Source organism: Armigeres subalbatus, chromosome 3 (genome assembly GCF_024139115.2).
Source record: "Armigeres subalbatus isolate Guangzhou_Male chromosome 3, GZ_Asu_2, whole genome shotgun sequence".
Classification (NCBI taxonomy): domain Eukaryota; kingdom Metazoa; phylum Arthropoda; class Insecta; order Diptera; family Culicidae; genus Armigeres; species Armigeres subalbatus.
The window spans coordinates 179,181,238-179,204,961 of NC_085141.1; the positions used below are offsets into that span (position 1 = coordinate 179,181,238).

A 23,724-nucleotide genomic window follows, 5' to 3' on the forward strand; every position below is an offset into this window, starting at 1 on the left:
AATCGTAGAATCATAAAATCATAAGATCGTAAAGTCATAAAATCATAAAATCATAAGATCGTAAAATCATAAAATCATAAAATCATAAAATCATAAAATCATAAAATCATAAAATCATAAAATCATAAAATCATAAAATCATAAAATCATAAAATCATAAAATCATAAAATCATAAAATCATAAAATCATAAAATCATAAAATTATAAAATTATAAAATCATAAAATCATAAAATCGTAAAATCATAAAATCATAAAATCATAAATTCATGAAATCATGAAATCATGAAATCATGAAATCATGAAATCATGAAATCATGAAATCATGAAATCATGAAATCATGAAATCATGAAATCATGAAATCATGAAATCATGAAATCATGAAATCATGAAATCATGAAATCATGAAATCATGAAATCATGAAATCATGAAATCATGAAATCATGAAATCATGAAATCATGAAATCATGAAATCATGAAATCATTAAATCATTAAATCATTAAATCATTAAATCATTAAATCATTAAATCATTAAATCATTAAATCATGAAATCATGAAATCATGAAATCATGAAATCATGAAATCATGAAATCATGAAATCATGAAATCATGAAATCATGAAATCATGAAATCATGAAATCATGAAATCATGAAATCATGAAATCATGAAATCATGAAATCATGAAATCATAAAATCATAAAATCATAAAATCATAAAATCATAAAATCATAAAATCATAAAATCATAAAATCATAAAATCATAAAATCATAAAATCATAAAATCATAAAATCATAAAATCATAAAATCATAAAATCATAAAATCATAAAACATAAAATCATAAAATCATAAAATCATAAAATCATAAAATCATAAAATCATAAAATCATAAAATCATAAAATCATAAAATCATAAAATCATAAAATCATAAAATCATAAAATCATAAAATCATAAAATCATAAAATCATAAAATCATAAAATCATAAAATCATAAAATCATAAAATCATAAAATCTTAAAATCATAAAATCATAAAATCATAAAATCATAAAATCATAAAATCATAAAATCATAAAATCATAAAATCATAAAATCATAAAATCATAAAATCATAAAATCATAAAATCATAAAATCATAAAATCATGAAATCATGAAATCATGAAATCATGAAATCATAAAATCATAAAATCATAAAATCATAAAATCATTAAATCAAAAAATCATGAAATCACAAAATTATAAAATCATAAATCATAATTTTAATTTAATAATTGAAAAAAAAAATCATAAAAAGGTGATCGGTTGTCAGCACCCCATAAAAACCATGAAAAACGTAAAAATATGAACTGAGGGCGTTATGGTTGAAAATATCAAGTTTTATTATGCAAATGGCAAAGAAACTGTTTACATTTAAATGAATTACAGTCAAACCTCCATGAGTCGATGTTCTATGACTCGATATCGACTCATGGAAGCAAATAATTACATATTAAAAAATATTTTCTGGGTTACTGTGATGGTCCCTTCAAACAGCTTCACAAGGACTTTAAATTCCATATCTCGATATTTCCATGAGTCGATGGTCCCTTCAATATCGACTCATGGAGGTTTGACTGTATACATATTTTAATAATTGATGCCTTATTTGTTGTTTTTGTTTGCTCACAACTTGGCTAACAACTTAAAAAAAAAGCATTTTTTTTATATCTAACTTGAAAAATGGTGCGTGTCGACATACAAAATAAGCAATTGTTTTCAAAAGTGATGAAAGAATAATCTAAAAGGCTACGGTAGCATTTAATATTTCATCGCTAGTCAGCAGAAAAAGAACATGCTCATATAGCGCATGCATGACATATGTCAAAATGTCCATATCTGTTTTCCGTCAAAAGTTTCGCTGGGGTGCCGACACCCGACCAGCGCCCTGCAACCGATCACTTTTCCTTACTATATGGGATTTAATAATTTTTGGATTTTTAACTCTTAGTACATTAAGATTTGAATATCTTGAAATTTTTGGAATTTTATAATTTTAACATTTAAGAATTTAAAAAAAACCAGAATTTTAAAATTTTAGAATTTCAAAAGTTTAGAATTTTAGCATTCAAGAATTTTTATATTTGAGATTTTTTTTTAGTTTAAAAATTTCCGCACTTTAAAATTTTTGAATTGTTGAATTTCCAAAATTAAGAATTTTTAAATTATTATATTTTTAAACTTTTAAAAATTTTAAATTTTTAAATTTATATTTTTTTTTAAATTTCTGAGTCTTTAAATTTTTTAATTTGAGTATTGGAAATTTTATTTTTTTTGAATTTTTTAAATTGTTTGTTTTTTACATTTCTAAATTTTCAATCTCTTCAAATTTTGAATTTTTTTGAATAATAAAACCTGAATTTAAAAATTGAATTTTTGAATTTTAAAATTTTAAAATTTTGAAGTTTGGAAATTAAAAAAATTAGAATTTCGGAATTTTAGAAATTTATAATTTTATTATTTTGGGATTTAAAGTTTTTGAATCTTTAATTTTTTGAATTTTTAGATTTAGAATTTTAGAATTTAGAAATTTAGAAATTTAGAATTTCAGAATTTCAGAATTTTAGAATTTTAGAATTTTAGAACTTTAAAATTTTAAAATTTTAGAATTTTAGAATTTTAGAATTTTAGAATTTTAGAATTTTAGAATTAGTTTTTGAATTTTTAATTTTTTGAATTTTAGAATTTTAGAATTTTTAAATTTAGAATTTTAGAGTTTTAGAATTTTAGAATTTTAGAATTTTAGAATTTTAGAATTTTAGAATTTTAGAATTTTAGAATTTTAGAATTTTAGAATTTTAGAATTTTAGAATTTTAGAATTTTAGAATTTTAGAATTTTAGAATTTTAGAATTTTAGAATTTTAGAATTTTAGAATTTTAAAATTTTAGGATTTTAGAGTTTTAAAACTTTAGAATTTTAGAATTTTAGAATTTTAAAATTTTAGAATTTTAAAATTTTAGAATTTCAATATTTTAGAATTTCAATATTTTAGAATTTTAGAATTTTAGAATTTTAGAATTTTAGAATTTTAGAATTTTAGAATTTTAGAATTTTAGAATTTTAATATTTTAGAATTTTAGAATTTTAGAATTAAAGAATTTAGGAATTTTAGAATTTTAGAATTTTAATATTTTAGAATTAAAGAATTTAAGAATTTTAGAATTTTAGAATTTTAGAATTTTAGAATTTTAGAATTCTAGAATTTTAGAATTTTAGAATTTTAGAATTTTAGAATTTTAGAATTTTAGAACCTTAGAATTTTAGAACCTTAGAATCTTAGAACCTTAGAATTTTAGAATCTTAGAATTTTAGAATTTTAGAATTTTTAGAACCTTAGAATTTTAGAATTTTAGAATTTTAGAATCTTAGAACCTTAGAATTTTAGAAAGAACATTAGAATTTTAGAACTCAAAATTTTAGAATTTTAGAACCTAGAACTCAGAACCTTAGAATCTTAGAATTTTAGAATTTAGAACCTTAGAACTTTTAGAACCTTAGAATTTTAGAATTTAGAACCTTAGAACTCAGAATTTTAGAATCTTAGAATTTTAGAAATTTAGAATTTTAGAACTCAGAATTTTAGAACCTTAGAATTTTAGAATTTTAGAATCTTTAGAATCTTAGAACCTTTTAGAATTTTAGAACCCAGAACCTTAGAACTCAGAATTTTAGAATCTTAGAACCTTAGAATTTTAGAACCTTAGAACCTTAGAATCTTAGAATCTTAGAACTTAGAATTTTAGAATTTTAGAACCTTAGAATTTTAGAATTTTAGAATTTTAGAACTTTTAGAATTTTAGAATTTTAGAACCTTAGAATCTAGAATTTTAGAATTTTAGAATTTTAGAATTTTAGAATTTTAGAACCTTAGAATTTTAGAACTTTTAGAATTTTAGAACTCAGAATTTTAGAACCTTAGAATTTTAGAATTTTAGAACCTTTTAGAATTTTAGAATTTTAGAATTTTAGAACCTTAGAACCTTAGAATTTTAGAACCTTAGAACTAGAATTTTAGAATTTTAGAATCTTAGAACCTTTAGAACTTTAGAACTTTTAGAACCTTAGAATCTTAGAACTCAGAATTTTAGAATCTTAGAATTTTAGAACTCAGAATTTTAGAACTCTTAGAATCTTTAGAATTTTAGAACCTTAGAATTTTAGAATCTTTAGAACCTTAGAATTTTAGAATCTTAGAATTTTAGAATCTTTAGAATTTTAGAATCAGAACCTTAGAACCTTAGAACTAGAATCTTAGAATTTTAGAATTTTAGAACTCTAGAACCTTAGAATTTTAGAATTTTAGAATCTTAGAACCTTAGAACTCAGAATCTTAGAACCTTAGAATCTAGAATTTTAGAACTTTAGAATTTTAGAACTTTAGAATTTTAGAATTTTAGAATTTTAGAATTTTAGAATTTTAGAACTTTAGAATTTTAGAACTTTAGAATTTTAGAATTTTAGAATTTTAGAATTTTAGAATTTTAATATTTTAGAATTTTAATATTTTAGAATTTCAGAATTTTAGAATTTTAGAATTTCAGAATTTTAGAATTTAAGAATTTCAGAATTTTAGAATTTTAGAATTTTAGAATTTTAGAATTTTAGAATTTTAGAATTTTAGAATTTTAGAATATTAGAATTTTAGAATTTTAGAATTTTAGAATTTTAGAATTTTAGAATTTTAGAATTTTAGAATTTTAGAATTTTAGAATTTTAGAATTTTAGAATTTTAGAATTTTAGAATTTTAGAATTTTGAATTTTAGAATTTTAGAATTTTAGAATTTTAGAATTTTAGAATTAGAATTTTAGAATTAGAATTTTAGAATTTTAAATTTTAGAATTTTAGAATTTTAGAATTTTAGAATTTAGAATTAGAATTTTTAGAATTTAGAATTTTAGAATTTTAGAATTTTAGAATTTTAGAATTTTAGAATTTTAGAACTCAGGATTTTAGAATTTTAGAATTTTAGAATTTTAGAATTTTAGAATTTTAGAATTTTAGAATTTCAAAATTTTAGAATTTTATAATTTTAGAATTTTAGAATTTTAGAATTTCAATATATTAGAATTTTAGAATTTTAGAATTTTAGAATTTTAGAATTTTAATATTTTAGAATTTCAGAATTTTAGAATTTTAGAATTTTAGAATTTTAGAATTTTAGAATTTTAGAATTTTAGAATTTTAGAATTTTAGAATTTTAGAATTTTAGAATTTTAGAATTTTAGAATTTTAGAATTTTAGAATTTTAGAATTTTAGAATTTTAGAATTTTAGAATTTTAGAATTTTAGAATTTAGAATTTTAGAATTTTAGAATTTTAGAATTTTAGAATTTCAGAATTTTAGAATTTTAGAATTTTAGAATTTTAGAATTTTAGAGTTTTAGAATTTAAGAGTTTTAGAATTTAGGAATTTCAGAATATTAGAATTTTAGAGTTTTAGAATTTCAAAATTTTAGAATTTCAAAATTTTAGAATCATAGCATTTAGAATTTTTAGAATTTTCAAATGTTTGGATTTTTTTAACATTTAAATTTTTTACTTCAATAGAATTTTGTTATTTTTTAATTGGTATTTAGGATTTTATGATTTGTATTTTCTGATTTTAATTAAGAGACTTAGGTTTGAGGTATGATATTTCAGATTATAAGTACTTGAAGAAGTTTAGAATGTTTGATTTCAATGAATTATTAAATTAGATTTTTGTAATTCAGTTATTGAGATTTTATGATTTTTGCATTTATAGATTTGGAATTCAGGATTCTTGAATTTTCAGTTTTTGGGATTTAATAATTTTAGGATTTTAGAATTTTGGACGTGGTTGTGTATGCCCCGATCTTTTGTCCTTTTGACATTTTGTCTTTCGATCTTTTGTCATATATCCCTGGCGATTGTCATTCGGGCGTGTGTGATATGAAAAGCCAAAGGCATCTTATTCGCGTCAGTTTTGCAGAAGTTCTGCTATTTTAAAGCAAATGTAATGTTTCCGACAGTAGTTGACAGATCACCAGTTTTAATATTAATGAAAAGATCATCATCATACACAGTAGACTCCAAAAATTCTGCATCCCTGATGTGGCATTGTGTGTCACAATTCAAATAGAGCTAAGCTTTCAGGTTGAGTGCAGAGGAGGTTTATCTGAGAAGAATGAAAATCCTAAGCTGAGAAACAATCCATGATCGACTGATGTCTCATGGCTGTCGATTGTAAGGGGAAACCATTTCACGAACGCCATTTTCTTTCACACTCTAATAATGTTTAAGACAAACGATCCATTTCCGTTTGTCATGACCGTTTATCAGTGATTCCATTAATCATCATAAATCAAGGCGGACAGGCTGCCACACAGCGTCGTGGTATCATACTCGTGCATCGCAATAATAAAAAAAAACTAAAGATCCATCTGATCGCTTGGTGCCACAGTTCCAACAAAATCCAATCAACCGCGCAGTGATTTATGCCATCGCGTCGAAAGTGATTAAGCCAAGCTTATGGCTCTATAATTTACCGCGATCATTGTTCGATTAAATTGACTCTTTGCCTGCGGCCAGATAGCAAACCCATTCATCTATCCACCATCCGCGAACCGAGAGCTGACAAAAAATATGTCCCAGCGCCAGTCAGCATAAGCACCACGAACGCTCAAGGGCTTTTCGCCTATGGATGGATGGCGGCACTCGGTCATGATCACCCATCCTTCTGACTGGATATCACGATCACATTCATCGATCGGTTCATATTGTTGCTGCTGTGGCCGTTGTTGTTGGTTATTGGTGCCAATTATACTGCCGCCAGGCCAACTTCGAAACCCGTTTCACTCGAAATTGCACACATCGAAAGACATAATTACAAGACAAACAAACACTTTGCATAAACGATCTACGAGCAAAATTATGTTATTAACGTATTATTATAGCGTCGACTACTTCGTGTGGGGCTTTTCCCATGAGTTCTTGTCAGCGGTTTTTTATGGCTGAAGCTCGAAATTGGAAAACACATTGACGTGACCAGAGAGTGGCAAGGGGAAAAGTTCTCACATAGAGTTCAGTAGAACCGCTTCGCTCTTTAACCAGAAATATTGCTTCATCCAGTTATAGACAATCAAAATTAGTACAGAAATTGAGAAGATCATTGGTTCAATCACAATCGCGATTTAGGTCTAGTAAATTTCTAAATTACAAAGCATCAAGTAGCAACTCCTGCAGTAATCTCTCTAACTACGCTTACGATAGTATTTCTGATGAAGTCTTTCCAGACGAAGATGTGCCAAATCACGATGGCGCACGATTTAACATTTTATTGCGAACAAATCAATGCTGACGCGCCACCGTCGATGTGTTGTGAGTTAATTTGGGGTCGCCCTGTCTATGCCAACTGGTGTTTGAAGAAAGCTTTAATTGCCTAACAGGTAAATGTTGTTAGTCCTGTTGGCTTCATTTTCGGAAGGGTCATGAGAGGCTCTTTAACGGTTTCGGCACGGGGACCACCCAAGCCGTATTTCAAACCAATTGATGTTTGTTTCCAAAACTGAATGAGCCATTCGACCCACCTAACCATTGAGCATCAACTACAACCAACCAACACCCATCGCTCGAGACAGGTATGCAAATCGATAACTTAATAACGATAATAAATAAAGAACCATAAAACGGGAAGAAAACAATTTATGGTCTCAAATAGGTTGCGTGTAAATTTTGCCCTTGCTGGTTATGGCGGCGGCATGACGTTGCTTCAGCCGGGGTGGTTGCGGTTCGGGCGCTGACTGAAGAACCCTTAACTCATGCCTAAGCGAGGATACGAATACCGAAGGGGAACCCCCTCGACCGATTATGCATTGTTTCTCACGATATAAATGTCTGGTGATCAGTTTGATTGGGCACAACGAGGTGCAGACAATGAAATGTATCGGAAAGAATTAAAAAGTTATGCTCGGGCTGGGAAGCACCGCAATTTGTGGTTGAATACTTCCCTGTTCCGAAGCGACCGATACGATACGCTGATGTTGTGAGTCAAAACGATAAAAAGAACTTCTTCTGTGATTGACTGGCGATTGATGGATGGCGAGCTCTTTCGTGTGGAATTTGTTGCATTTTGAGAATGAATCATTTGCGATGATGAATTAAATTGTATTCTTGTCTTCTTGTCTTCTTGTAGGGATACAAAACAGATTCATATTGTATATTTTTGAGCAATTCTGTTAGCTCCACAAATCTGCACACAATTTAGATAACTACCATCTTCAAAGGCACAAACACCTGGCATGACAATTGCGGAGATTATTGCTTCTTTCGCTAATGAAGGCAAATTCTCGCATCAAAGACCAAGGCAAGAATGTTCTCCTTTGTCTCCATAGCTCCTTTTGTACACCTTTATATGTGCATGCCCCCGTCCAAACATTCCAGGAATTCAATCTTTGTTCATCCTTTGAATTCTTGAGCCAAGTTCTTATCCATTTCCGTGAACCGCATAGTTTAGGAATCTCCTATGTTCGCAACGATGGGCATCCTGTCAACCCCCTTCCGCTGTGTTTTTCCTGGTGGGGCAGGCCGGCATAATAAGCACATATACGGTCACACATACTTCCATGCACACAGACGCGGTAAGCAAACATGACATTCCCAGCGTCGAGGGCTGCAGCCACTGGAGCAGAAGAGTGGTCCAGACTGCCATTGCTGCCGTTGCAAAATACCTTTCTAATATCACTAGTTCTAGTTTACCTTTTCCTCTTCCTGTTTGCACACTTGGACACAAACTCCGACCCGGCCGGCAGCAGCAACGGCTCCTCGGTAGTCCAGAAAATGCTGTCAAAAACCATAATTCTGTGTTATCGTCATGCGAGCATTACTATTATTACCAGTGGGCCATGTGTGGTTTCCTCGTTTCGTGTGCCATGATGGAGCATGCACTGATGCCGGCGAAATGAGATAAGAAGTTATGACAAATAGTAGCTAATAAATATTTACAGAATTATATTTAAAAAAAAACTCGTGAAAAATATCATTTAAAACAAAATATTACGTTTTACAAATTGTTTGCCCTCACTATTTTTTCAATGGACGAAATTTTTTAAACATACCCGAGCAGGAGCGACGACCTCGATAACAGAAATTGGTATGATTTAGCCTTGCATAAGAGGTAAAATACCAAAAAATAATACCAAAAATTTAAATGCAGAATACGTGAGGCATACCATGCTTAGGTATTTCAATACCAAACGAATAATAATTGGTTATGCATTTGGTATTGAAATTCAATTTAATAACTGAGTTTGTTATGGCTTAAGTATTGTACATATTAGTTTTTGGTTTTTTTTTGTGGTATTTTACCTCTTATCCAGGGCTAGTTCATAACAAAGTATGGTATCAATAACGGAATTAAGTATTATTTAGCCAATTTCTCCTGCTCGGGTAAATATAACAAGAGAATCGAATTATCCTAAATTATTAAGAAATTCTTTCGAAACCTCAAAGTAGAATTCTTCGGGAATTCCGATAAGGCAATTCTTTCGAATTTCCACTAGAAAATTATTCAAATTTTCCGCTGAGAAATTTTTACGAATTTCCGCTGGGAAATTCTTCCGAATTTCCACAGAAAAATTCTTCCAAAATTCTTTCGGATAATTTCGAATTCCAGTTGGGAATTTCTCTCGAATTTCTCGAAATTCTTTGAAATTTTTTTTTCCAAATTTTCGTTAGCAAATTCTTTTGAATTTCCGCAGGGTTTTTTTTTCGGGTTTTCGCTGTGAAATTTTTTTGATTTCCAAATTTTCGTTTGGAAATTCTTTTGAATTTCCGCCGGGATTTTTTTCGAGTTTCCGCTGTGATTTTTTTTTGAATTCCGAAGGGAAATTCTTCGGAATTTCCAAAAGGAAATTCTTCGGAATTTCCAAAGGGAAATTCTTCGGAATTTCCGAAGGGAAATTCTTCGGAATTTCCGAAGGGAAATTCTTCGGAATTTTCGAAGGGAAATTCTTCGAATTTCCGAAGGAAATTCTTCGGAATTTCGAAGGAAATTCTTCGGAATTTCCGAAGGAAATTCTTCGAATTTCCGAAGGAAATTCTTCGAATTTCGAAGGAAATTCTTCGAATTTCGAAGGAAATTCTTCGAATTTCCGAAGGAAATTCTTCGGAATTTCGAAGGAAATTCTTCGAATTTCGAAGGAAATTCTTCGGAATTTCCGAAGGAAATTCTTCGGAATTTCGAAGGAAATTCTTCGGAATTTCGAAGGAAATTCTTCGAATTTCGAAGGAAATTCTTCGGAAATTCCGAATGGAAATTCTTCGGAATTTCCGATGGAAAATTCTTCGGAAATTCTTCGGAATTTCCGAAGGGAAATTCTTCGGAATTTCCGAAGGGAAATTCTTCGGAATTTCCGAAGGGAAATTCTTCGGAATTTCCAAAGGGAAATTCTTCGGAATTTCCGAAGGGAAATTCTTCGGAATTTCCGAAGGGAAATTCTTCGGAATTTCCGAAGGGAAATTCTTCGGAATTTCCGAAGGGAAATTCTTCGGAATTTCCGAAGGGAAATTCTTCGGAATTTCCGAAGGGAAATTCTTCGGAATTTCCGAAGGGAAATTCTTCGGAATTTCCGAAGGGAAATTCTTCGGAATTTCCGAAGGGAAATTCTTCGAAATTTCCGAAGGGAAATTCTTCGGAAGTTACGAAGAAAATTTCTTCGAAATTCGGAGGGATATTCTTCAAAATTTCCGATGGGAAATTCTTCGGAATTGCTGAAGGGAAATTCTCCGGAATTTCCGAAGGGAAATTCTTCGGAATTTCGGAAGGGAAATTCTTCGGAATTTCCGAGAGGAAATTCTTCGGAATTTCCGAGAGGAAATTCTTCGGAATTTCCGAGAGGAAATTCTTCGGAATTTCCGAAGGGAAATTCTTTGGAACTTCCGAAGGGAAATTCTACGAAATTTACGAAGAGAAATTGTTCGGAATTTAGGAAGGGAAATTCTTCGGAATTTCCGAAGGAAAATTCTTCGGAATTTCCGAAGGGAAATTCTTTGGAACTTCCGAAGGGAAATTCTTCGGAATTTTCGAAGGGAAATTATTCGGAATTTCCGAAGGGAAATTCTTCGGAACTTCCGAAGGGAAATTCTACGAAATTTACGAAGAGAAATTCTTCGGAATTTACGAAAGGAAATTGTTCGGAATTTCCTAAGGGAAATTCTTCGGAAGTTACGAAGGAAATTTCTTCGGAATTGACGAAGTGGAATTCTTCGAAATTCGAAAGGATATTCTTCGAAATTTCCGAAGGGAAATTCTTCGGAATTGCTGAAGGGAAATTCTTCGGAATTGCTGAAGGGAAATTCTTTGGAATTTCAGAAAGAAGAAATTTTTGAATCGAAATTTCTTGTTTTTTTTCGAAAGGAAATTGTTCGGATTTTCCGAGAGAAACTTCTTTGGATTTTCCGAAAGAAAATTCTTCGGATTTTTCGAGAACAAATTCTTCGGAATTTTTGAAAGAAATATCTTCGGAATTTCTTAATTTTTGAAGAGGAATTTTACCAAGTTTTCGAAGGGAAATTTTTTCTTCAGAATTTTTTACAAGAAAAAAATTTCCAAAAGATTTTGTATTCGAATTTCCAAATTTTATTAAATTAATCAAATTTTATTATTTGTTTTTGTATTCTGTAATTTTGGCTTTTAGAACAAATTAAAAAAAAAGTCTAATTTGAGATATACTCTGATTCTCCTACACCGTATTTTGTGACGCATGTTTCTGGATCAAATCTTCCACCTAGGCATCTCTGTCGCTCGGATGCATGAGAAATAAAGGTTAAACATAGTCCGCAGTCTGGACATCTACTGTTTGCACAGTGCTTTTATATCGCTTCCAGTCCTGGCTTATTTGTGAAGCCCACTTCTGCCCACCACTTGGCCAGCACCACTATTCCTATCGTACTGTTTGGTAAGCTGGTGGTGGAGCGAATTTTCGACAATCCTCAAAACACCGCATCCGGACATTAGTCCCGGACTCGAATGCAACTGAGGAAAGCCGACTCGAAACATTCAAACCACTACTACTGCCTGGTTGGGTTTCATTTGGATCAGTGTGCTCTTCAAATGCGGGACTGAGAATGAACGTAGTGTCGAATTAACCGCATGATGAGATTGTGTTTCAGGAGGTTTATTTCACCTCCTGGCTAACCTAAAATTGTTGTTTTTCTACTTTTCTGTGTCAATATTTTTGATGCCAATATTTTTAATAAAGTTATAGTGATTGAACCAAACATTTTTGTAACAGGGGCAGTCTTGTAAAATGTCATCTGCATGTCATTTGACTAATTTGTTCATAACTTTCTTCAGAAGCAAAATTTACTGCATAATTTTAGATGTACGCATAACGCTTGAGTAGTGCTATATTTTTGTCCAAGGGTACATTGCTCTAAATATAACATATGAGGCTAGAGAGTGAAATCTCTCCAAAATGTCACGTGTCATTTGACATAATGTCATTTGAATGACATTTTGCCTCCCACGCCCCAGATTACATATTTACAGCAATGTCTTGTTAGACAAAGTTGTAGCCACATTTAAGCTCTATAAGTTCGTCATACTTGATAGTTGATAGCTAACTACTGAAAAAAGTTCTGGGAAAATTATACAAACGAATGCAAATGACATTTTACAACACTGAACAGGGGTTACATTATTCAGTTTGAAAGCAAAACAATTGATCGAACGTCAAAATATACTTCGACATCTTCTCATAAAATAAACTCAATACAGAAAAAAGTTCTGCCACAATTTAATCATTGAAAATCATAATAATTCGATTATAACACAATTCAATCATTGAAAATCGTCATATCATCGAAAAAAAAAACTTCATCACTGCAGATAAACTTATCAACCGCCTGTTTTTATTATTTTACGAATTTAAAATTTTCTACTGTGCATTCCACCTCGGAAACGTGACTTTGGAAATCTTGATTAACGCGTTCGCGAACTCAATGAATGGTAAGTGCATCGTTAGTGCAACGAGTGCACGAGGGATCGTTGGCAACCCATTCAGCAGATTCAAGCGGACAGATTGGTTGATCGTAGTCAACGATACCAACTCGTCCGGGCTTGGGGAACTCGTTTGATTTGCTTCCATTTGCTCCGCTGTGGCTGATTGTAGGCATAGAGCCGCAATGCACACTCCATCATCCCAAGTGCAGGATATTTATGGGCTCGAACTGATTTTAATTAAATCGCTTTTCAATCGATGATGCAGCGAAAAAAAAAACAGAAAAGAATCCCACCGATGATTACTGCCGGAGTGGGGTGGAAGATAGAAAAAAAAAAGTTCGTTTGCACTCCTTCGTTAACTAATGCACAGAGCGTTGTCCAAAGAAAATCTGTAAGTGCAAGTGAGTGAGTGAGCGATGGAAAACCGGCATCGTTTCCGTTTAATGGAGATTATCGAGATGATTTAATATCTAATTTATTTTACCAAGTAAGTGAGAGTGCAGTTGGGGTGAGAAAAAAATACAAGAACCAAGTCCGCATCGCTTGCAGATATGGACCCGTCTGTGTGCCCTGTGGCGTGCTGCATTGAACAGAAAGGCCATTTCGAAGCCAATTACCACGCGGTTCATAGTTGGCCGAACTCGATCGACGTCGGTAACGGTTGGTCGTCGTCGTGGTTCAATTCGATATTACGAACGTGTTGTACTTGACTGAGGTTTCTCCTAGCCCATCGATATATGAGTGTGGAAGGAGATAGCCATGAGCTATATGCTTTGGTGCGTTTCAATAATCTTAATTGATGGTAATTTGTTTGATGATATCTTTTTGCAATTTCTCACTTCTAACTAGTCTCTTGTGAGATTTTTTATGGACCTGGATTTTTCCTTCGTTTTAATCATAGAGTGCACCTAAAATGGACTTGTTTAACGGTGGAATCACGACTCTAATCAACGGAATCGATTTGCTCTTTCAGCGGGAGCGAACACGACTGGTTTTATGGAAGCAAATGAGTTGGTTTACTACGAGGAAATGAAAGTGTACATAAATTGATCAAATGCATTCTGGATGGAACGTGTAATCGCGCTAATTAGAAAACTTGTGAAAAGCTTGAGAACTAGCGAAAAACAATATATGTAAAAATAAACTTGAAAGCGCGAATTACTTCAATATCTTTTTCTGAAAGGTTCAAACAAAATTGCCAAATTTAATTACGATCGATCATTGCTTTCAAAATATATGCTGAAAAAACCCTAAGGATTGTTTTCTTGCATAATATTGAGAAAGATAATATTACTACTAAGTGACTTAATTGTTTTTTTTTTGTACAATTGATTACAGTTGGCACACCTTTCAGCACTAATTGCATTATACAATTCCCTACTAATTGACATTCAGTATGCACAACAAATTGACCTTCATAAATTTCGAGTTGCAAGCGAAATTCACCCCATCCCGATGTAATAAATTTGCACTCAATTTTCGTCCACCGTCATCACCATCCGGCCACTATGCTGTCAAATCGCACGAGTCGGTCAATTATGAAGGACAATTTATCCTCACTGGCACCCGAGTGGCTCTTTTTTGCCACGCCCGCCCCATCTCAAACCCACAAGAAAAACTTGGATTACCGGATTTTGCAATAGTGGGATGCCGCCGGCCCGAGATCAACCGCGCTCTTGTTGTCAATTTCTCCGTCCGTCGATGCAAATGTTTTTAATCCAATTACTTTCTCACATAATTTTCGACCCCAACGATGGGTGATGAAAATGATCAAAAATTTAATTGACCATAAAATAACCATTTTACGAGGCTCATAATTTCTCTGTGCACTCTCGGAATCAACTTCACTGAGCGACACAAAAAAAAACTGCGGAAAGAAAGATATTCTGCCCATCAAATCCCGTGAGTAGCGAAGAAAAAGCTTTGCCGCAATTCAAGGGATCATTTACTGGTAATTCAGCCAGTAGTGTCGGCTTTGGCATCACCATCAGCATCGCAGCCGCCATCAACGGGCGATTATCTCGGCTGGCTGTCGTCGTTTTTGTACCATCCAAGTCGCACTCGCAGACCGACTGTCTTGAAGTGCGCATTTCACTTTAATTTATTAAACAGTAATTTTTCCCAATGTAGGTAATGTTTCCATCCAAATGATGGGTCCAAATGTTGCTAAATGGTGTTGGTTGATTGGTTAGTTTTTGAGTTGTCGCTCTCGGACCTCATCACATTTTGTAATTTTTCGCGTTAAAGTACGAGTATGAACACCTTTTATGGTGTTTCTAATTTCTGGTCTTTTGCTTGACATACATACGTTTGCCCATTGACGTACATAGCTGGAAGATGGATAGGGACAAATTAATAAGTTCTGTTTTGTCAGAATTCGATAGATGTTGATTAGACTGTAATTGAAGGATTTGTCCCGCATCATCAGCACACAGATCCGTTTACTAATGGGTTTCTACCTCATAACTCGCTTTATCTGCTTACACATCAGTAGGAAATCAACTCCAAGCTCTGCTGCTTCACCGCTGCTGTAATCAGAGACGCATCCACGTTCCAAATGGTGTGTAGGGCAAATATGGAAAATGCTGATTTGGGAAACATGTTTGGTGTTAACAAATCGATGCATATAATCGTCTGACAGAAAGGCCCATTTGCTCGAAATGGACATCCGGCTGAAAGTGTCGGAGTGTTTTGCAGAAAGGTTATTTTTGGGCCAAATGGCTCTTTCTGCCAAACGGCATTTTCGGCTAAACGAAACGTTTCGTCGAAACGACATTTTTGGTCAAATGGTAGTTTCAGCCTGAGATCTGCTACGGTAAACAACTTCGTTAGCCAAATTACGAGCTCGCCCGAATGTCCCTTTCTGCTGTATGTTGCTTTTGGAAAAATTACATTTTGGTCAAACCATTTTCGAACCTACAACTATTTTGGACAAACGTTCAATTTCACTAAATGGAATTCGGCTTACCGTGTTATTCGGTCAAGCGGCATTTAAACAAATGACATTTCGCTGAACGACTTTCGATCAAACGACAGGAAGGCCTATTTGGCCGAAAACACAATTAGAACATAACCCATCTGGCCGAAAATGTCATTTAGCTGAAATAGACAAACGGCCGAAAATGTCGTTAGGCCAAATAGGTCGTTTGACACAAAATACCATTTAACGAAATGGTCTTTTGACCGAAAAAGTCATTCAGCCAAATGGCCCTTCTGTCAAATGACCATTACGACCAAACGACGATTTCGGCCTGATGACTCATTCGGCCAAACGGACTTTTTTTTTCGTTTAATGACCATTTCGCCCGAAATGTCTTTTCGTCGAATAATTTTCGGCCAAACGACCCTTTCCCCTTTTTTAGTAATTTTCCGTAGAATTTTCTAAGAATTTCCTGTAGGCAAAAGAATTACCCGTAGAAATCCTAACAAATCCGTTAAAAATTCTGGAAAACCAAACCAATTTTCGTAAAAAAAATAAGTTCTGAAAACGTTTAGTTGAAATTTCAGGAAATTCCTCATAGAAAGGTTGATTCAACCCTATTTTCGGCTGTATCAACAATAAATATTGTTACTCATAAATCATTGAAAAAAATATTGTTGATTTGATGCAGAATCAGGTTGATTCTAGAACATTTTTTTTCCGTGTAGAAATTTAAAAAACATGTAAATGCCATTAAATTTCCTAGGGAACTTCCGAACAGTTTTCCGCGGAAACTCTAAAAAAATCCGTGAAAATTCTTCACGTGAAAACTCTTTAAAGTCTCCCGCGCATATTCCGCAGTATTTTCTAAACGTTTTCCTGTAGAAATTTGGATCAATTTTTCGTAGAAATTCTGAAGAATTCTCGAAACATCAAAGTAGCTCCCGTGAAAAACTCGAAAATAGTAATATTCAAATGAGTATTTTAAAAAAAACTTGTGTTCCTCAGACTTTTCCGGTTCAGTTGTTGTTTTGCTCTCGTCACGCGTGGACGTCTAACTGGCATAGTAGGTACCTAGTACGTACCCGGCAGCTTTGTTTCTTGCTTTGGTTTTTTTTGTTTGCGTACGTACGTTTCCCTCTACTGCGGGCGATTATTATGTGCGAAATGATCGTCAATACAGTGCAATTTCGTTTCCCGCCTACCGCTCCCCGACCAACATGGGTTGAAATTGCCGGATTTGTGCGACAGTTGGATACTGATGTATCCCTAATGGAAACGGTTTATAAAACAGCGATGGATCGTTCACTGTTTGTAAAGTTTGTATCGATAGATGCAATGAAGGATGCGCTGATGAACAACACGGAACCGCGTAAATTCCATTACACCAGCGGGATTACAGTGGAAGTGAACATGACGATTGCTGGTAGCAATGTTCGATACATCCGAATATTCGACTTGCCACCCGAATTGCCGGACTCAGATCTGAAGCAGCGTCTCATGGAGTACGGGGAAGTGGATCGCGTGGTCCGGGAAAAATTCCCACCAAATTTAGGATTGGACCATATGTACACCGGTGTGAGAGGTGTATATATTGACGTGAAAAAGGAAATCCCACCTTCGCTGGAGGTTTCAAACTGGAAAGGAATGGTGTTTTATCAGGACTTGCGAAACAAATGTTTTATTTGTCGCGCGGAAGGTCACCGGAAAGATTCGTGTCCGCAACGGAAAAAAGTTACCCAGCAAAAAGAAGAAACTGTACGAAAGGGAGAGACGAACAAGCAAAATGGTCATCGACAATCATACTCCGGTGTCGTCATCGGATTCGAAGCAGCAGTAAGCGGGGAAACATCGGCGAAAGCAAAGGAGATAAACGTAATTGAAGTGCCAGAGGAGGAAATTGTTGAGCTCGACTCCGAGCCAACAGGACAAGCAGAAACAGAATTTGAAATACCCAATTCTATGGTAGAACGTGAGAAGCTAGCGGAAAAAATGAGCTTCAAAAATAGTACGGATCGTGTTTGGTTTGTTAAGAAGGGAATAATGGGCTACACGGACAATCTAAGAAAACTGAGAGAGGAAGAGGAGAAAAAACGTCAAGCGCAGTCGACGAGTCAGCGCCGGGATCATTCTGATTCGGCAGGATCATTAGACCGATCTCCACCTAAGAAGACATCGCGCAGAAATGCTTCTGATACTTCTTCAGAATAATTTATTGTAAAATTTTCTAATGCTTTCGGCTCCGTAGAGTTTTTTAAGAAAACAATTGAGCCAAACAAATAAACGAATTGGTAAAAAAAAAGACTTTTCCGGTTAAATTCCAAAGATTTTCCCGTTAATGTTTTATCCCAATACATGCAGAAAAAAAAAAGAATGTAAAGAAAATATTGCCAGGCCGCCGCCGGCCGGCTTAAATGGATTTCGGTGTGAGTTAGTTAGCGTTAGATAAGAACGTGTGGAGACCAGAGCTGCTCCTTTTTAGATGTCAACCCAACGTTTTGCAACCAAATTCGATTCTCCGATTCGTCGTCAATCTTGTCCCGGCTCAGCCGTTTCTGACAGTCATCGATCAGTTCTGCTTTCACCATCATCAAGTGCCTTCCAGGCAGGGGATTCAGGTTCAGGATTTCTTGAAACCGATCTAAAGTCCACCAGTTTTCGTAATTGTTTCCGTCGAGCCAATTTTGATTCGGGTGCAGTTTCTTGGTTGCGTTGCGTTGCGTGGTAACGGAGTATTTCGTAGATTGCATACTGATAGCTGTCATGTATATTCTTTAACTTTCTTACCCCAATTGCTTATGGATTACTATTTGGGATATAATAGCAACCAAATTGAAGGTCCAAAATGATAAAGCATGAAAGCTACCATTGCCGGCCACGCCCATCTTCTCCGTTACTAGGGAAAGGAAGGAAATGATAATATGACATCTACTTAACGAGAGGCCAGCGACTCACCGACGCCCTCATAGATGTCAAGGAGTTGGATGGTTGGTAGGGAATATAGTTTAGGAATATCATCATAAGCAAATGATATAAGTTTGTACAGACGTTGGGAGTGACAATGATAAGAAATTTACGTCACTCCGTTCTCCATGGTGTTGCTTCTTCTTTGAGTGGGACAAGGTATTAGACTTGCCCTGGCTAATTAGCCTAGGTTTAAGCGCCAATACTCGCTCTCTGAAACGAGAAAAAAATAATTGCCCCACCCACCTTCCAATACACACGCTTAAAATGACTTACATATTTTTGTGTTCCGTTCACACAAAACGGGCCTCTCCTGGAACAACTCATATTATGAGTAACTACGATGTTACTCATTTTTGTGTAACCGATGGCCGATGATTTTCGGTGAGTTCATTTTACACAGCGAGAGAGCAGTCGGAAATCGAACCTAACCTCAATTGTATGTTTTCAAATTAATGTTTAAGTAAGCCAACTTTTCCATACTTATTCGGAGGCTTCTCCAATCGTTTTGATCAACAAAACAAAGTGCGATGATTGTATTCGCACTTTTTTTTTGTTTCGCCATTAAAACAAAAGGAAAAACCTCCGAAAAAGTAGGATTTCTTGCAGCACATTCTGCACACGTTCGCCATCATAGCGGCCCGAAGGGACTTTGACAGTTCGAGGCAAACTCACTTACACATATCATGCACATGTGAGACAGTACTCAGCGACTGCTTATGTTTCACACAAAATTTTCACTCATAGTGAGAGTTGGCCAAGGCGTCGCCGGGATGTGTGAAAGCTATTCATGCGATGTGTACTTGACTTTAAGCGTGCATGTCAATAGTCACTTCCTTTATTGGTTACAGAAGAAATTTCGACAAAGATAAAAATCATAATTTTTGTCAACAAAAAATACAGATACGAATTTTAACATGATTTTTTAGCTGTACCACCAATAGGCGGTAGCGATGATCTTTTCCTAATGAATATGCATGAGTACTCTACGAGATGGACAAACACATGCTTCCCATAAACAAAATTGCCAAAATAATGTAGAAATTGTCTTATATGTAACTTGTAGCTGCTATAAAAACCCTAATTTTAGTAACAAATTGATTGCTATGGAAAAGTATCTCATTCTTTCGGATCGTACGTTTAAAGAGGAAAGAAAATTTGCAAATAGCCACTGAGAGTATTAGGGCTATCGCTGAGAGTTGCACTAATACTTTTGCAGAGGATAAAAGAAAAAAAAAACATACGACAAACGATCAATCGGAAAGCTCTTTCCTTCGTTAAAAATTTCTTGCACCTTAAAGACTATAGAATTGATTTGTTTAATCGCTGACAAGAACTAAGCCAAAATTGGCATGGACCTTTCCCTCAGAACGTTGATAAAGGCGTAGTGTAAGAACAATACTGCCCTTCTACGCATGATTGTCCCATGTTACCCTTGATGAAAAATCTCAAACTCGAGTCAATTTGTCCCACTGAAAAAATAAAGTTGTTGTCTGATAATAATAGAGGCTGAAAACCGTTTAAATAAGTAGGGATTCGTTTTATGACCCGGAATAGTGTTGCCTACGCTCATAACATCCCAAAAATATTTGTTAAATTTTAAGATCGAATCGATTTTATAAATTGGTGGGACAAATTGACTCGAGTTTGGATTTTTTCATCAAAGGTAACATGGGACAATTATGCGTAGAACGGCAGAATATGAACCAGATAGATCTCACCAAATTAGAACCGTAGAATCGATGTTACTCCTTGGCGCATTCAAAGAAGCCACCTGATTTGAAACAGGTTTCTATGGAAACATTATGGCACACAAAAAAGGATTTCATTTCACTCTCGGCGGGATGATTGTTCGATACTAGCGTCGTTTCTTTCACCAGAAAACGATTCCGATTCCAGAGTGTCATAAACCTTACCGACCGTACAAAAATTTTAGAGGTACACAGCAAACAGCACTATGTTTTCAAATAATCAAGAAATAGCCATTATTTCGAACATGACCTGCTCTGCGTCATCAATATGACCAGAATCACATCACTTCATTTCACATCATTAAATAGTGGCTTAGCACCAGCCAAATTCACGAAGTTTTCAGCCGAAACGGATAGAAAAAAAACTGTCATGATGAAACACACTTCCGTCCGCGCGCAAAGCTTACTTCGATCTCCCTGATTCGGGTGCAGTTTCTTGGTCAAGATTTAATCCAGTAAGCCCTAGGATAGGATGTGACAACTCAATTTAGACTGCCTTGTTGTTTCCTCAGGCGGTTGCTTCAACGAGGTGGTGGCCAGTGCTTCCAAATCATTTTTATGCAAAATCCTCCGAATAATTTGTTATTAAATTTGATGCTTTCTCGTTAATTTCTTTCATCATTCATCGTAAAAGATGGTACAAACTAACAGAAACAAGTTTTTACGTGGAATTAGATGCGTTTCACAGTAAAATGGTTAAAATGTGGTCAATGATGCTTCAAAACGTGCTTTAAATTAGCATAACATTTGAGAATCATGCATACATCATTTGCAGTCTAGCATAACTTCAATTTACCCAAAAAAAATCAAAAACAAACTTTTGAATTTTATCGGTAATTTCAATTTAATTACCCAGCAACACGGCCAAGGTAACAACAAGCTGCCCTTTTGAAAATGTTATACCGCCGATCGAAGTAATCCATTGTCATTTTCACCCAATCAGCAACCGGTACGATTTTGACAGAAAATCGGTACGATTTTTAATGACTAATTGGCACATCCTATCCTAGAGTAAGCCTAAAGCCGTCATTACCGCTTAGAGGAATCATTCAGAAGATAATACCTGTGTTGGTTCTCCTTATTTGGTACCTATAAGCCAGGGCCAACCGACGCAACGGATGGAAGATTTACTAACATTTTTTTAGGACCTATGCCTAATTATATTCGAATGTTTTTAGATTCTCAACACTCTAACGCCCAAGACCGCTGTTCGGATTAAGTCAGCTCAAACTATTTTTGTAAATGAGCCATTTTATTTTCGGCAGATCAAAAATGTTAGTTTGTTTTCTTCACTTCTTTCCTTCTTTTCCAAGCTCGTTATCTGCTTCCCACTGTCTATTTTCCGGTCTGTCCGTTTCCTGTCAGCCAAATAGTCTGTATGTTGTCTGTCTCGTCTCGTTTGCCGTCTAGTTGATTGTCCAGAATATCTACGACGAGGACCGTTTGCAGTATCTCGTCAGCCAGCCACCCTCCATAATCGAACGCCGTTAGTAACTCCTTCACTGATCGGACCAACCACGCTCAGTTGCCTCCTATGTGTGGTGCAGCCGGAGGGTTGAACGTCCACTTTTCCCTCGTGTTTGTCAGTTGGTCTGCGCAGACATCTCTGATATCCTGCGCAGCCTCCACTACTTTCTTGTTGGCTCCTCGAAGATTCGTCCCGTTATCCGAGAAGAACTCAATCGGCCAACCCCGGCGGCCGGTGTGTTGCCATTAAACAGGATTGAATTCCACTTGTCAGAAGACGAGTTTGTACAATCCCATTTAATTCCAATTAAATGGAATTGTACAAACTCGTCTTATGACAAGTTAAGACATTTCACTAAAAAGCTCAAAATAATTTGCTTAAGGATTGAGTCGTCAGCCCGTCCGCCATTTCCAAATGCACAGCGCGAGTCAATCCGACCGGATAAAATTAAGCCATCACGATGCTGCGCACGATCCGTTTCGGCGGACGCACTTCTCTTTGAAGGACTTTCGTATACTCCTACTTCTACGCAGTGGCAAAGCAGAATAGGTCCTCGACCGTATCCCACACGATACCTAGCACGCGCTCGTATTCACTGCCTAGATGTACTTTACCTCGTTGGCTCGCTGAATTGCTTCCTCTATTGTGTTCACGCTATCGAAGTAGTTGTCGACGTAGTGCCGCTTGGCGATCCCTACTGCTGCCTCCGGGTACTAATCTGCATACTGGTCGTCGTTCAGGTTTTTCGCGAATTGCGCTGAACTGGGCGAGCACGTTGACTCGAAAATTGCCACGTCCATAACGTACACCTGCATAGCTTCAGCATAATTGGCCGTGAAGATAAACCGCTGAGCCTGTTTGTCCTCCAGTCTGATGCGAATTTCTGAAATGGCAGATTACTCGACCTATCCGGACCCTTGAGTAGCTCCAATTTAAGGGATATCCCATTTACTGCCGGTGTGGCGTCCCAGACTAGGCGTACCTTACCCAGTTTCCGCGGATCCTCTACAACGTTCAATGGCAGATACCACGTCGCGTCGGTCGAAGCTCAAGCGGCAGCGACGTTGGCGACAAATTGGGGAGAGCCGTTGGTCGTATTACGAGAGAGCAACTAGCCGCTCAGAAAGCGGTGTCGCAGCATCTTCCAAAGTTTCGTGGGGAACCGGAAGCATAGCCACTGTTCATCAGCAGCTTTTAACACACTACAGTGGCGTGCGGGTTCATTTAAACGGGGTACCGATTTTATTCATATTCAGACAGTTAAGCACATTTTTCACTTTGGAGGTCTTTATGGCACACGAATAAACATATTTTAAAATATCAATTGTTTCGCTAGAATAACACTTTCATATAAGCGCTTGATATTCATATTTTATTGATAGTAACCATCAATACAAAATGGTTTTATTCTGTCAAACTTTATCTCAAATGACAAGCAGGCATAGTGAAAATTGTCGCAAATTCCGATCACTTTGATTCAAATTCCGAACACCAACTTAATAATACTAAAATGTCATCGTTATCTCGTTGTAGGACAATTCTCATGTTCTTGATCTGTACGCCTGCCAAAAAATTTCGTTTATTTATGCAATAATAACGAAATATTTCAAAGAAA

General features: G+C 34.8%; 1 protein-coding gene across 1 annotated transcript in view; it reads left to right on the forward strand.

Moving 5' to 3' along the window:
• The window catches only part of LOC134220330 (protein slit), a 351,195-nt gene that overhangs the window by 9,849 nt on the left and 317,622 nt on the right, over positions 1-23,724 (forward strand). The gene's annotated exons all lie outside the window — the stretch shown is intronic.